The 12,528-nt window shown below is 38.0% G+C and overlaps 1 protein-coding gene across 1 annotated transcript in view; it reads left to right on the top strand.

The window, feature by feature from the left end:
• ABCA12 (ATP binding cassette subfamily A member 12) overlaps nucleotides 1-12,528 on the top strand; it is a 192,708-nt gene that overhangs the window by 16,529 nt on the left and 163,651 nt on the right. The gene's annotated exons all lie outside the window — the stretch shown is intronic.

Here is a 12,528-nt window from a genome sequence, read left to right as displayed (position 1 = left end):
TGCCACCAAGAGCTTAGGTTAACTTGCCCCTGCAAATAATAAGTCCCAGGTAAAGAAAGCTTTCCAAAGGCTGGCAGACAGGCCCAGATGCTTCTTGTTCACACGGAGAAGAAATGGGCCTAGGCGCCAAGTCTGAAATAGTTCCAACCGCTTGTAATCTCTACAGGCAGTGGCTTGTCAAGAGGCAAGCTTTAAAAGCCAAAATACTATGCTTAGGAGCAAAAGCAAACAAAACCAAACCAAACTCCCACATCACACTGAGGCTAAGCCAAGCTATAATGTGCAGTGAGTTGCTTCTGTCTCCTTTTAACACATACATACCCATGAAAGTGCAGGCAAACAGTTCCTCAGTGATGATTACTTTACAAGACCCGCCCATAATGATATAAGTGGACTCCCAAAAATGCAGTATTACCAGCAAGAAGTCACATTTTTATGAAGTTAGTGAAAAACAGTGTTTTTTAAGTGGTTGAAAATATCACTAAAAACAATGGAAATTATACTGTACATATATGATCATGTGCTGAATTACACTCCAACTGTACAAATATCATGTGCTGAATTAAACTCCAATTGTCTCGAGGCTGTCACTTTCTAATACCCCTGCCCCCTCAGAAAATAAGAAATTCAGCCAATCCCACAGCTGAACACAGGGACTGTTGGAAGGCAAGGGAAACTGCTAACTGAATGATATCCAAATTTGTGTTATCACAAGGTTAAACTGAATTCCACCCATCCACATGTGACTCAGCAGCTTTGGTAAATCCAAGGTCATCATTCCTAACACGTCTTTTGGCTTCCAAAGCATACATTTTGTCTTCATGGATGCAATAAAAATAATAATAGGAGTAAACATTTATTGACAACTTGACCATCGGCAGGCACTGTGCTAAGTACTTCGCATGTATTTCCTGAGTTAAGACTTACATCATCTCTTTGAACTATGTAATATGATTATTCCTATTTTAAAGATAACAAAACTGAGGCATAGAAATGTTAAGTAATTTACTAACGTTCACATAGTTACTATGTCCCTGAGCCTGGATTTTAACCACAGTTCCCTCCCCTCCCCCAACCCATACAGTGAGTTTTTCCAGGTCACAAATGCCAACAATGGCAATCCTAAGGCTCATTTGAGTTTCCAACCTCTCCATTTTCTTCCTCATACCACCTGTTAGTACTGTCAGAGATCGAAGATGGTTGTAAAAGTGAACTCAGTTGGTTTTTCTATTTGTCAGCAGCTCTAGGAAAAAATGTGAGAAGAAAGATTGAAATTGTTGATTAATTGGTGGCTGGTGGGATCCATGGGTGTTGTTATACCTACGGTATCTGAACTGTTAGTGGGAAAGAGCCTATGAGGCCTCTCACTGGTGAAGGCTTTGAAAGCCAGAGGAGTGAGGTTTTTTCCGGCCCTGCTCTTGCTCTGACTTTTTGTGTGGTGTGTTTTTAAGAAAGTGAAGGCAAGTGCACAAGGATAGAATTCCGGGGTGTACCATGCTCTCCAGAACACTCATGATTTAGTAGTATTAGTTGAGGGACCCATAGTAAATAATATCCTTTTGTATGTTGATTGGCTAAAATTAATGTAGGCTTTGTTCTGGGAAGATCAGAACTCATCATCACTCATCTCCTGCTCGGGATTGCCCCATCCGATTTCTCCATTCTCAGGTGTGCCAGCAACACGAGGTAATCTCTCAGATTAGAGACCTCTGAGTCATCTTGACTCCTCCCTTTGCTTCACCTCCCAAACCACTATCCTTCAAATCAGAATCCATCTTGTGAAATGTGTCCTGGAGTTATCCCTTCCTTTCCATACTTCCTGCCACCCTTTGGTTCAAGATCTCAGTTTCATGCCTGGATTTCTTCAAAAGGTGGGGTTTTTTTTGTTTATTTATTTGTTTTTTGTTTGTCTTTTTTTTTTTTTTGGTTTCGGGAAGCCCTGCCTCTAACCCTTCCCACATTTTATCATCAGATAATCCCCTAAAATACTCTTTGGGTCAATCAGGTTTCAACTCCTCTTTGCCTCACTTTCAGGACCTTTGTAATTAGGATTCATCCAACTTTCTGTTCTGAAGTATGATGCCTGTGCCTAAAGAAACTGTTTCTGAAAGTCTTCCACACATCCCATGCTCATGGCTCCCCCCCCCCGCATTGTCTATGAAAAGACAAGCTTACCCTTTTGCCTTCCCTGGTCATTCAAACTCCAATTATTTCTCCTTTATATCTTTCTTGTGGATATATTGGCTAATAGTGAGTGGTCTTTGACTGCTTTATGCTTTAATCTGGACTCACTCATTGGACAGATAGTACATAAATAGCAGAAATCACATCATAACATCACACTCTTGTCCGATACAACATAATTCCTAACATAGGGAATGAAATAGGAATGCTATGTGTTGGTCAGAATTTGATACAGTTTGAAAAATTGATATGGGTGATAGGATTACAAAATTCATCCAGAGATGGATAATTAAAAAATCAGTGTAAGTCAGGTGGGTGAAGGACAACAAGTTAGCTTGTTTAGGGTTTGATTTTTACTTCTCTGACCCAGGTAAACATGACTGTGCTATCAAAAATGTCTATAATGGTAATATTAGGAAAAGAAAATAGATATAAATCTCCCTCACTCCTCCCCAGGTAGATTTACCTGGGAATTTCCCTCACAAATTAATAAATTCTTGTGAATGCATATGAAAGATTTTTGTGTGGGAGAGATTTATAGTCTGCTTCTTGTTTAAGTTCCAGAAAATGTTGGAACAGCTTTTTTTTTTTTTAACATCTTTATTGGAGTATAATTGCTCTACAATGTTGTGTTAGTTTCTGCTGTATAACAAAGTGAATCAGCTATATGTATTCATATATCCCCATATCCCCTCCTTCTTGTGTCTCCCTCCCACCCTCCCTATCCCACCCCTCTAGGTGGTCACAAAGCACCGAGCTGATCTCCCCATGCGATGCACTACCAAATGTAAAATAGATAGCTAGTGGGAAGCAGTTGCTTTGCATGGAACAGCTTTTGAACTTCAAAGCCAGAGTCCCATCATTTACTTCTTCCATCAGTAAATTAGTAGTTAACTGTTTTGGGGAACATTACTGACCCTTTAGATGATAACACAGAGATAAATGCTGTGAAACTCATAGAAGCCGAGGAGTGGGATTAGATTGTGACTGCCTGCTCTAGCACTCCGGGCAGACTTGAATGGAGCAGGAGGAAAGGGGACGTGAATACAGCCCTGCTACACTTGTGCACAGGGACGGCCACAGTTCCTGCTGGTAGTTGCCCATCTCCCTGACTTGGAATTCTGCCATTCTCTCACGCAGTGCAGATGGGCACACCCTAATGCCACATGACATGACAAAAGGATTTCTCAACTAATTCCCTCTCAGGCTTAGTGCACAGAGTTGCATCAGAGAACGGGAAATAACTTGAAGTACAATAACAATTTAACAAGCACAAAGATAAAGCATAAAGAATAACTGTTGATTGCACAGTGGAGGATTTTGTTTTTCTGCTCATTTTGCTTCATCCCTACTTTTGATGATCTACCTTACGAGCTTCCCAGAGGTGACTGCCTCACTGAAAGTGGCTCTGGGAGTCACATGCCTTCTCTTTTTTTTTTTTTACTCCTTTTCCCTTTTCTTCCCTTCATAAAGAGCAGAGGAATACCTGTTACTGTCAGATAGGAACCTCTAATATCAAAGCCTGTCTGATAAATACAGATAAATAAATGATTGCTTATAAAATTCTCACAAGTATAGTAATGTCACTTGCTGAGGTCACCACTATCAGTTGATGTTTCCAATACACCCTTAGAGGCTAAGAGGCTGATTTAACAAAGTAATTTCAGCCAGTTCCTTTTCACTTGTCAGAGAACATAGAGCCCACACACAGGCTCACAGGTGAGGGTCTGGCTTCATGGTTGGCTGTGTGTTTTCCTGAGTAACTGTTTTATTAAACCTTCCTCTAAGCATCACCCAGGAAAGCTGGCCTTCCTAACCTTAGTCATTTTATGCTACTCTCACTATTCACGTTTTCTCATTCTCTTTGATTAGGTCATATCATGTCCTTTGCTTAGATAAATGAACCAGTGTATTTTTAGAGTGAAAGTAGCTCTCATGGAAGAAATGCCACAGCATACAATATTGGCTTGTCTCAGGTCAGTGAGAATTTCATTGTGGGTTAGAATTAGAATGACCTATAGTATTTTCACATTAAAAAATAAAATCTTTGTTTTGGTTATATATTTACGTATTTATGCTTATATATAAAATCATTACTATCGTGAGAGGCAGTGTAGGGGCTTAGAGCACAGACTAGAGATCCAAACTGCCTGTATTCAAACATAAGCCTTGGATAAAACTCTTGGATGCTTGGAGCCTCATTTTCCATATCTGTATATTGAGGTTAATAATAGCACCTACCTCATAGAGTTGTGAGAATTAAATGAATTAATACTTGTTAAATACTTAGAAAAGTACCTGGCACATAATAAGGGCTACATTAGTGTTGGATATTATTTTTTGTATTATATATGATATAATAATACATATAGAGTATAATATCAATAATTGAGTATCATTGAGATCATCTAGTCTCTCATTATTTGATAAGAAAACAGGCTCAGAAAATGTAAGACACTTGATTAAGGTTTCACATTTATTCTTGCCATTGTCACATATTTAAAAGGTATCTCATGTCTGTGCTGATCAGGAACGTCCTGAGGACTCAGAGCAATCAAGTCTGTACCAGACTATATATCAGGAACTGAAATAAGTGTGCAATACAATACATTCCCCAGTGGAGGTGGGACCAAGAGCAGAAGCAGTAGAGAAGATGGAATCCAGACGGTTTTACCTGGAATCAGGGCTGGGGCCACGGGGAGGCAGATACAAGGCAAAGTTTGAGGGGTTAACAAAAACTCAGTAATCAAGATCAATCATATTTCAATACAATATTCTAAAATATTAACATTAATTTTAAAATCCTATATACAAAATTTTAAATAAAGTCAAGATCAGTATTACTGCTTTTTCTTTTGCCTTGGGCTCCAGTGTGGCTCATATAGCACTACCTGGGATATCAGGAAAGGCTTCACAGGGAAGTTCTGTGTCTTAGCATGATTCTTAAAGAATGCATAGGAGTTTGTCAACTAGACAACTCGTGTCTTTGCATTCCTAACAGAGAGCAATCAACATGAGTGAGGACACAGGACATGAAAGAGTTAGATGTGCCAGGAATTTGGAGTTTGCTTTGTCTGAAAAAGGAGAATGTTTATTGTGAGTGTTGGGAGATGAGGCTATTTGGTCAGTAGCAAAAGTATTGGACTTTATTTTGAAGAGGATGAGAAGACATTGGAACTTTTGAGTAAATTAATTTTGTTTTAAAATATTTATATCTTTTTCTGACCATAGAAATACATGCTCATTTTTTAAAAATTAAGTAATTTAATACAAGTATTCATGTTGCAAAAAGAAGTCTCCTTGCCTTCTAAAGTAATATAAGTAACATAATCTTGCCTTCTAAAGATAACCATCGTTAACATTTCAGTGTACATTTTCTTAGACTTTTTTCTCTGCATATAACACACACACACACACACATACACACAACTAAAATTCGAACATCGGGATCAGATAACATTTTAGAAAGAGTTCCTACAGCAGAATGAAAGAGGGTTTAGTAGGAACTGGTGACTGGATAGGGCACAGAGTTCTGGTTTTAAGACTCGCACTTCAGTTTTCATTTTCACGATCTCTTGATTACCCTGGAAATGCTAGGGGGCTAAAATGTCTGTAGACTTTTCTATCTCAGCTGGTGATTTCCCCAGAATTTTTTTAACACTGCCTCCTTCAATTCTTCATTTTCTTTCCAGATTTTCAAATCCAGATTTCTTTAAAGAATAATTACTCTTTATAATATGGAGGTCTTCCATGCACAACTAGCTATAACCCTCTAATTTCATACTGTCCAAATGAGATTAACACAATTTAGGACAAATCTGGGAGTGGAATTGCAGCTAACTAAAGAGAAAGTAATACAGGAATCACAATATTAACAGTGTTTTTTCTCCATCTTCATGATTTACAAACAGATACACTTAACCACTCTACCTTAATCAAAATCATCTAAATACACCTGTTGAAAAACATAGATTCCAGGGTTTTACTGTAGGCTTTCTTTTCTTTTTTTTTTTTTAAACATCTTTATTGGAGTATAATTGCTTTACGATAGTGTGTTAGTTTCTGCTTTATGACAGTGAATCAGCTATACATATACATATATCCCCATATCCCCTCCCTCTTGCGTCTCCCTCCCACCCTCCCTACCCCACCCCTCTAGGTGGTCACAGAGCACCGAGCTGATCTCCCTGTGCTATGCGGCTGCTTCCCACTAGTACTGTAGGCTTTCTGAATTGCCACCTGGTGATGGTGATGGCGAAGGTGGTGATGAGATGATGAGATGGTGAGGTGGTGAGGTGGTGAGGGTCATGAGTGGGGTGGAGTTTAAAGAACTCCTTAGATGATTTTTATGCAACCTCATGTTTGAGAGCTATCTTTTCTTTCTTTTTAATTATTTTCTTATTTTAAGTCAGTTGCATTTTCTACTAGCTCCCTACTATTGAAGAATGAATTTAATTCTTTGAGTAATTTCATGGAAGAATTTGCTTTCACCCTGTTACCTTGCAGCCATTGCCAGCATTCTCTGTCTCATTTTAGCACTGAATCTTTTGCTGTAATCCTAAGGACGTCCAAAGATTCACCATTTTTCATGTCTTATGTTGAAGACAACATTTTCAGGACAGTTGAGGAGAATGCCTTCTCTCAGAGAGTACCATAAGATTGGTGACTAAGGAAAGAAGTGTTCATAATTCCCTGAAGTTTTCTGCACAGATGTTTCTCCAAGATGATTTCATGGTTAAGTTACATGGCCTGGGGAACCCAGTTCCACCAAAACAAGTGTTCACACTCTAACATTGCATCACTGTGCTGCCAGTTTTGTAAATATTAGGAGAAGGAGAAAATGTCAGAAAAATCGCTTCATTGTTTTGAAATTGCTGCCCTCTGTGGAGATGATACAAAGATGCTTCTGGAGATTCATATTCTACAAGACATGCCTAGAGCTGTAACAAATAGGCCTGCTCTCTGCCCTTAAGATGCTTACAATCTAATTGTGGGGGGAAGAAACACATACATAAAAATTTACATGCCATAATAGATGAAAAAATATAACTAAAGTAAAAGTGTTAGATATAGCTCTTGGCACAGTACTTTGCACATATCAGAAGCTCAGACATTTATTGATTATTTAATAGTGACATGTAATAATAATATAAGTACTTAGGAACATAAGTAGTATTAAATAAGCAGCATTGGCGACAAAAACTACTGGAAGTTTAAAAAAGGAAGAGATTGCTGTGAATTAGCATAGTCAAGAATTACCCCAGTACTTGAGCTTGGAAGGAAAAAAGATTAATATGGTGCCTATGCAACAAGGAGATATGTGCCCTTCAAGAGTTAGAAAGGTCAAGATTAAAAACTGGGTGAGGATAGGTAGATTGGTTTGGCCAAAGTCGAGTGTGCCAAAGAGTAGAGGAGATCAAGTTGGGTGGGGTTTGATCATGTAGGGTTTTTAATACTAGACCTAGATGTTTGGATTTTCTCCTGTAGTGATAGAAGCATTGTGAGGAGGTATTTAATTTTTCTTTTTCTGATATGGAAGGTAAACTAAAGGAAGTTTGAAAGATTTTCTTCCATAATTGTTTATCTTCATCCAGATGTTTCTATCACAGGCTATATTAGTTATCTCTGGCTCTATAACAAATTGCCAAAACTTAATGGCAACAACAGTAAACATTTATTATCTTCCAGTTCCTATGGGTCAGAAATTTGATAGTGGCTTAACTGTGAGTTTTAGCTTCGAGTCTGTTATGAGATTGCAATCAAGGATTTTGGCTAGGGTTGCCTTCATATGACACCTTGACTAGGGCCGGAAGATCTGTTTTCAAGGTGGATTGCTTATATGACTAATGAGTTGGTACCAACTATTGGTGAGGACCCTCAGCTTCTTTCTGTAGGTTGCTTCAGTGTCCTCATGACCTGGCAGCTGCTTCGCCAGACTGAACAATACAAGAGACAGTCAGATGGAAGTTATCCTTTTTATTACCTACCCTCGGAAGCCTCGGAGCATCATTTCTACCATGTTCTGTTCATTAGAAATAAGTCACTAAGCCTGACGCATATTCAAGGGCAAGGGAATTAGGCTCTGCCTTTCAAAGGAAAAAGTGTCAAAGATTCTGTGGACACATTTTAAAACCATCACATAGACTAACAAGAGCCAGTGATGCAATAATAGTGTACATGAAACATGCTTGAAATATCCAGCCCCATCACGGCAGAGTCCTTATCTGCTTGAGGCCATACTGCATTCCTTGCACCTGACACAGGTGCCTGCACATGGAAGCATTGTTAAATACTTTTTGAAGTATTGCTATTTTGTAGATGAAGGTATTTATTTTCAGAGATTTTAGTGACAGATCTCACTAAGTAAGTGTTGAAGCCAAGATTTAATTTGATCTTACTACCCAAATTCTCTTTCTACTCACCATGCTGTCTGTCAAACAGAATCACTCATCTCTATTAGAAATGCTCACTTGCTGTTGGCATAGCTAACAGAACCACTCTCTGGAATATTGCCTGGCATTTAGTAGTCACTCAAGAAATATTTGTTAAACAAATGAACAAATTTAGTGCAACAATACATGAAGACTTGAGATATGAAGAAATCTGTTCAGATTTACTGACAAGTCAATGGAAAACTGGGGAATACAGACCAGAATGCTTGCTTCTTTCACAGGTTATTATTTTATCATATTCATTGAAAGGACATCGTGTTTAATGTATAGAAGTTAGATACAAAAAATATAGGAGATGTGGAGCTCCTGTGATTTGAGAAGTTTATGATATGCTGACTCTACACAGGATTCTATGTGGAACGAACTTTGTATCATTGTGCCATTGTTTTTTTAAATTAATTAATTAATTTTATTGGAGTATAATTGCTTTACAATGTTGTGTTAGTTTCTGCTGTACAACGAAGCGAATCAGCTATATGTATACCTATCCCCTCCCTCTTAGACCTCCCTCCCACCCCCCACCCCCCATTCTACCTGCTATATAGCACAGGGAGCTCAGCTCCGTGCTCTGTGTGCCATTGTTTTGGATACAGTCTTTTTAAGAGTGGGAGTGGATTAGAGGGGAGAAATAAGTGTGGTTCAACTGGAATTCCTCTCATATGTATAGCATTATGCTTTGATATTTAACCCACAGACAAAGGGAAACAAATGAATTCGAGAACAGCATGGCATACCTAAGCTCTCACACACCTCTCTACACACCTCTAATACTGTTTACTCTGGCCAAATTTTCTACCAAAATTGAACCTCATCTGCACTGAAAAACTTCACCCACCTCCACTGAATCCTGTTAGCTTTAATTAGCTGTTTATAAGATTGCATGCTAAGCAGAGCTCTGGAAACCAGAAAAAACAAAAACAAACAAACGTAAACAAAAAACAAACACACAGAACTTTGTTACGTAGATTGCATTCCTTTCAGCAGCATGCCAAGGGCTGAAATTTAAGGTCTTTATTTTGTTGAATCATCTTTAGTTTTATGCGGGAATTTAGCATTAAATATATAAGCTGGAGGGTAAATATAGGGACCAGTGAATTTCATAGGCAGGCTTAGTTTTGGGGTTATTATGAATTCTGTGTTAGCATTAGGTAATGTAGCCAAACCTTCAGAACAATAAGCAGTCAGTTTTTCTGCAATGTTAATGCAAAGAGTTTCAAGTTTAAGCTCAAATTAAACCTAAAGCAAATGAACAAGAGTGGGTTTAGGTTAATCTCAAACATTAGGAAGGTTACTTAAGGTATTAGAGCCATGGTTCTGGTGCCTACTTTTGTTATATAGGTTTCTAGACATCTAGCTGTGCACAACCTTGACCACTCAGCTATTCATTAAACAAAGCCTCATTTATTATAATGCTATGTGGAATCTAAAGGAGAACATGGGATTTTTATATAAAAACATCAATAATCAAGTTGTGGGGACCATACCTAACCCTAAAACCCATAATCTGTTGCATTATCAACTTTGATGGCAGGAATGAAAAACCACAAATGCATTAAGATTTGTTAAAAATTACAATCTTTGAAGGCTGGAAAACTTAGCAAAGCTTAGTATTGTAAATAGGACTTAAATTGCATCCTGAGGAAGACAAATAGTTGGATTTGCCTGGAAAGAATGGGAAGTTTTTCAAGGGAAGGAAGACAAGAACTAAGTTCATGGTGGTGGGAAATATAAGATGAATGGTCTTATTTTGCCTCAGGGAAACTTCCCTGAACCTCTACACTAGGTTAGTTTTCACCCCCATACCACCCTTCCTTTATCATGGTAATTTACTATGTATGTTTTTATTTGGTGTTTGGATCCTGGTCTCCCTTTACTGCGGCCTGTGCCTAAGCCTGTCTTTTCCACCGAACAACAGCAATGCCTCACACATAACAGACACTCAATAGATAAATAAATGTCCCCTCCCAATTCCATTAGATTCTACTGAGAAACGAGTTTGAATGCGTAATAAAAGACCAAGGGACCCAGAGTTTCAAATACCAGAGTGACGATATTGGGATGTCTTTAGCTGATATGCAATAAAGAGCGACACATGGTAATAGGAATATGGTGCTTTGTGTATATTAATCAGATAGTGTGAGAAGACCAGATCAGAGTGAGGAAGGCTGGAGCAAGAAAAAGAACTGCACAGTTACCAAAATTATAAAAAGTGTCTAACACAATTGGAAAAACAGAAATGGAGAAGAATGAATAAGTCTTAAAGATATTGGGAAGAGAGAGTCAGTAGGATACAGTAGAGATTGGGAGAATAGAACAACAGCAATTATAACAATGATCCCTTTTAAGTAATATTGCCTTTAAATTCTTGTAAAAATCCTGAGAGATTCATGACTGTGATTTCTAGTTTGCAGATGAGAAAATCAAAACTCTCAGAGAGGCAAATAGAGCCTGATGACCAAACCCATGGACCTTCGTTCAGGGTGCTCAATTCAAGTCGCAGTTTGACCTTGAGAAGTCACTTAACTTCTCTGAGCCTGTTTCTTCATCTGTAAAATGTGGATAATCAAAGTATCTACCCCCTAGCATTTTGGGGGGAGTTAAAGTAACACATCTAATATGATAGCATGTAATAAGATAGTTTGTGATAATATAAAGATGTCTGTAGTCTGTAGAAGTATACGGTAAGTGCTCTAGAAAACATTATTATGATTAGATGACTTGCCCAAGATTAAACAGCTTTTAAGTGGAAGAGCTTCAAACTTGAACCCAGGTCTTGTGATGCATTTGTTATGCATATCATGTTGCTACTAGGGAAAAAAAATTAAGGCACAGGGACAGAGCTACGAAAATATCAGTCGTTTACTCCCCACAAGCACCTACTTACTTATTACAGTCCATGCTTTAAGAATCACCGATCCGGTGTTTGAGACAAAAAAGAAATCAGTGGTTCTTATCTTAGTTCTGCTGTTCTAAATTATCCTAAGATTTGAGAAAGGAAATAAATTGTGCTTTGGTTTCTAGACTTACGTGCTGGATCCTATATGTGAAATTGTGCCAAGAGCAACACACTGGATAAAAATCCTCTTAATGCCAATTAGCCCTGTCATCTTTAGCGGCAACCACTGTGAATGGAACATGTTTCTCCTTGTGAGTCTGCACTTTAGAACTGAAGGCAATACAGATTGCTGCATAAACTATTTATAGTTGTGAAGCCAAGTACATTTTAATAGAACCAACATTTGAAAGAATTCTCCTCCCTCCAGTAGACCCTAGATAGCAATCACACAGGAGAGGTAAATTGATGAGAAAATGTTTTCTGAGAGCAGAAATATTCAGAGGCTTTCTGGCCTGCACACTAATTTGTAAAAGGGAGTTTTTGTTTTACTGTCATATCCTTGCTAGTATTTGTCTTCATTTTCTTGAACATAGGGGTTCCTAATAGTTTTAGAGTAACAGTCACTCTTTCCCTTTTGACATGCTCTTTTCCCATTCTCAGAAGAAGGAACATGAATATCATGAAACAATAAGCAAGAAAAGATTATATAGTTTATAAAGCACCTATTTGAGCATAAGTAAGCCTTGAAAAAAACAAAAAAACTTGAGCCATAGCTAAAAACAATCCAGTCAAACCAGAGTAGATGTTAATTCACTTTAATTATTCCTGTCATATCTCTGGATTCCTTAATTATACAATGGAGGTCTGAAGTACCAAAACCTTCTTTGCGTGTTCTGACCAAGATTTGATCCTTTTCTTTTAAAATTTATCTAAACTCTCTCAACTCTTTCAGTGTGCATGGCTCTTAGCAGATGTTCAATAAATATTTATTGGATTGATGGATATATGAATGCTTTATGGAATGACTAAATCAGTGCATCATTGAAGTTTCCCCCA

This window comes from Balaenoptera acutorostrata, chromosome 8 (assembly GCF_949987535.1).
Source record: "Balaenoptera acutorostrata chromosome 8, mBalAcu1.1, whole genome shotgun sequence".
In the NCBI taxonomy this organism is placed as follows: domain Eukaryota; kingdom Metazoa; phylum Chordata; class Mammalia; order Artiodactyla; family Balaenopteridae; genus Balaenoptera; species Balaenoptera acutorostrata.
The sequence above is the reverse complement of the archived record's forward strand: the minus strand, read 5'-3'. Positions and strand labels throughout refer to the sequence as shown.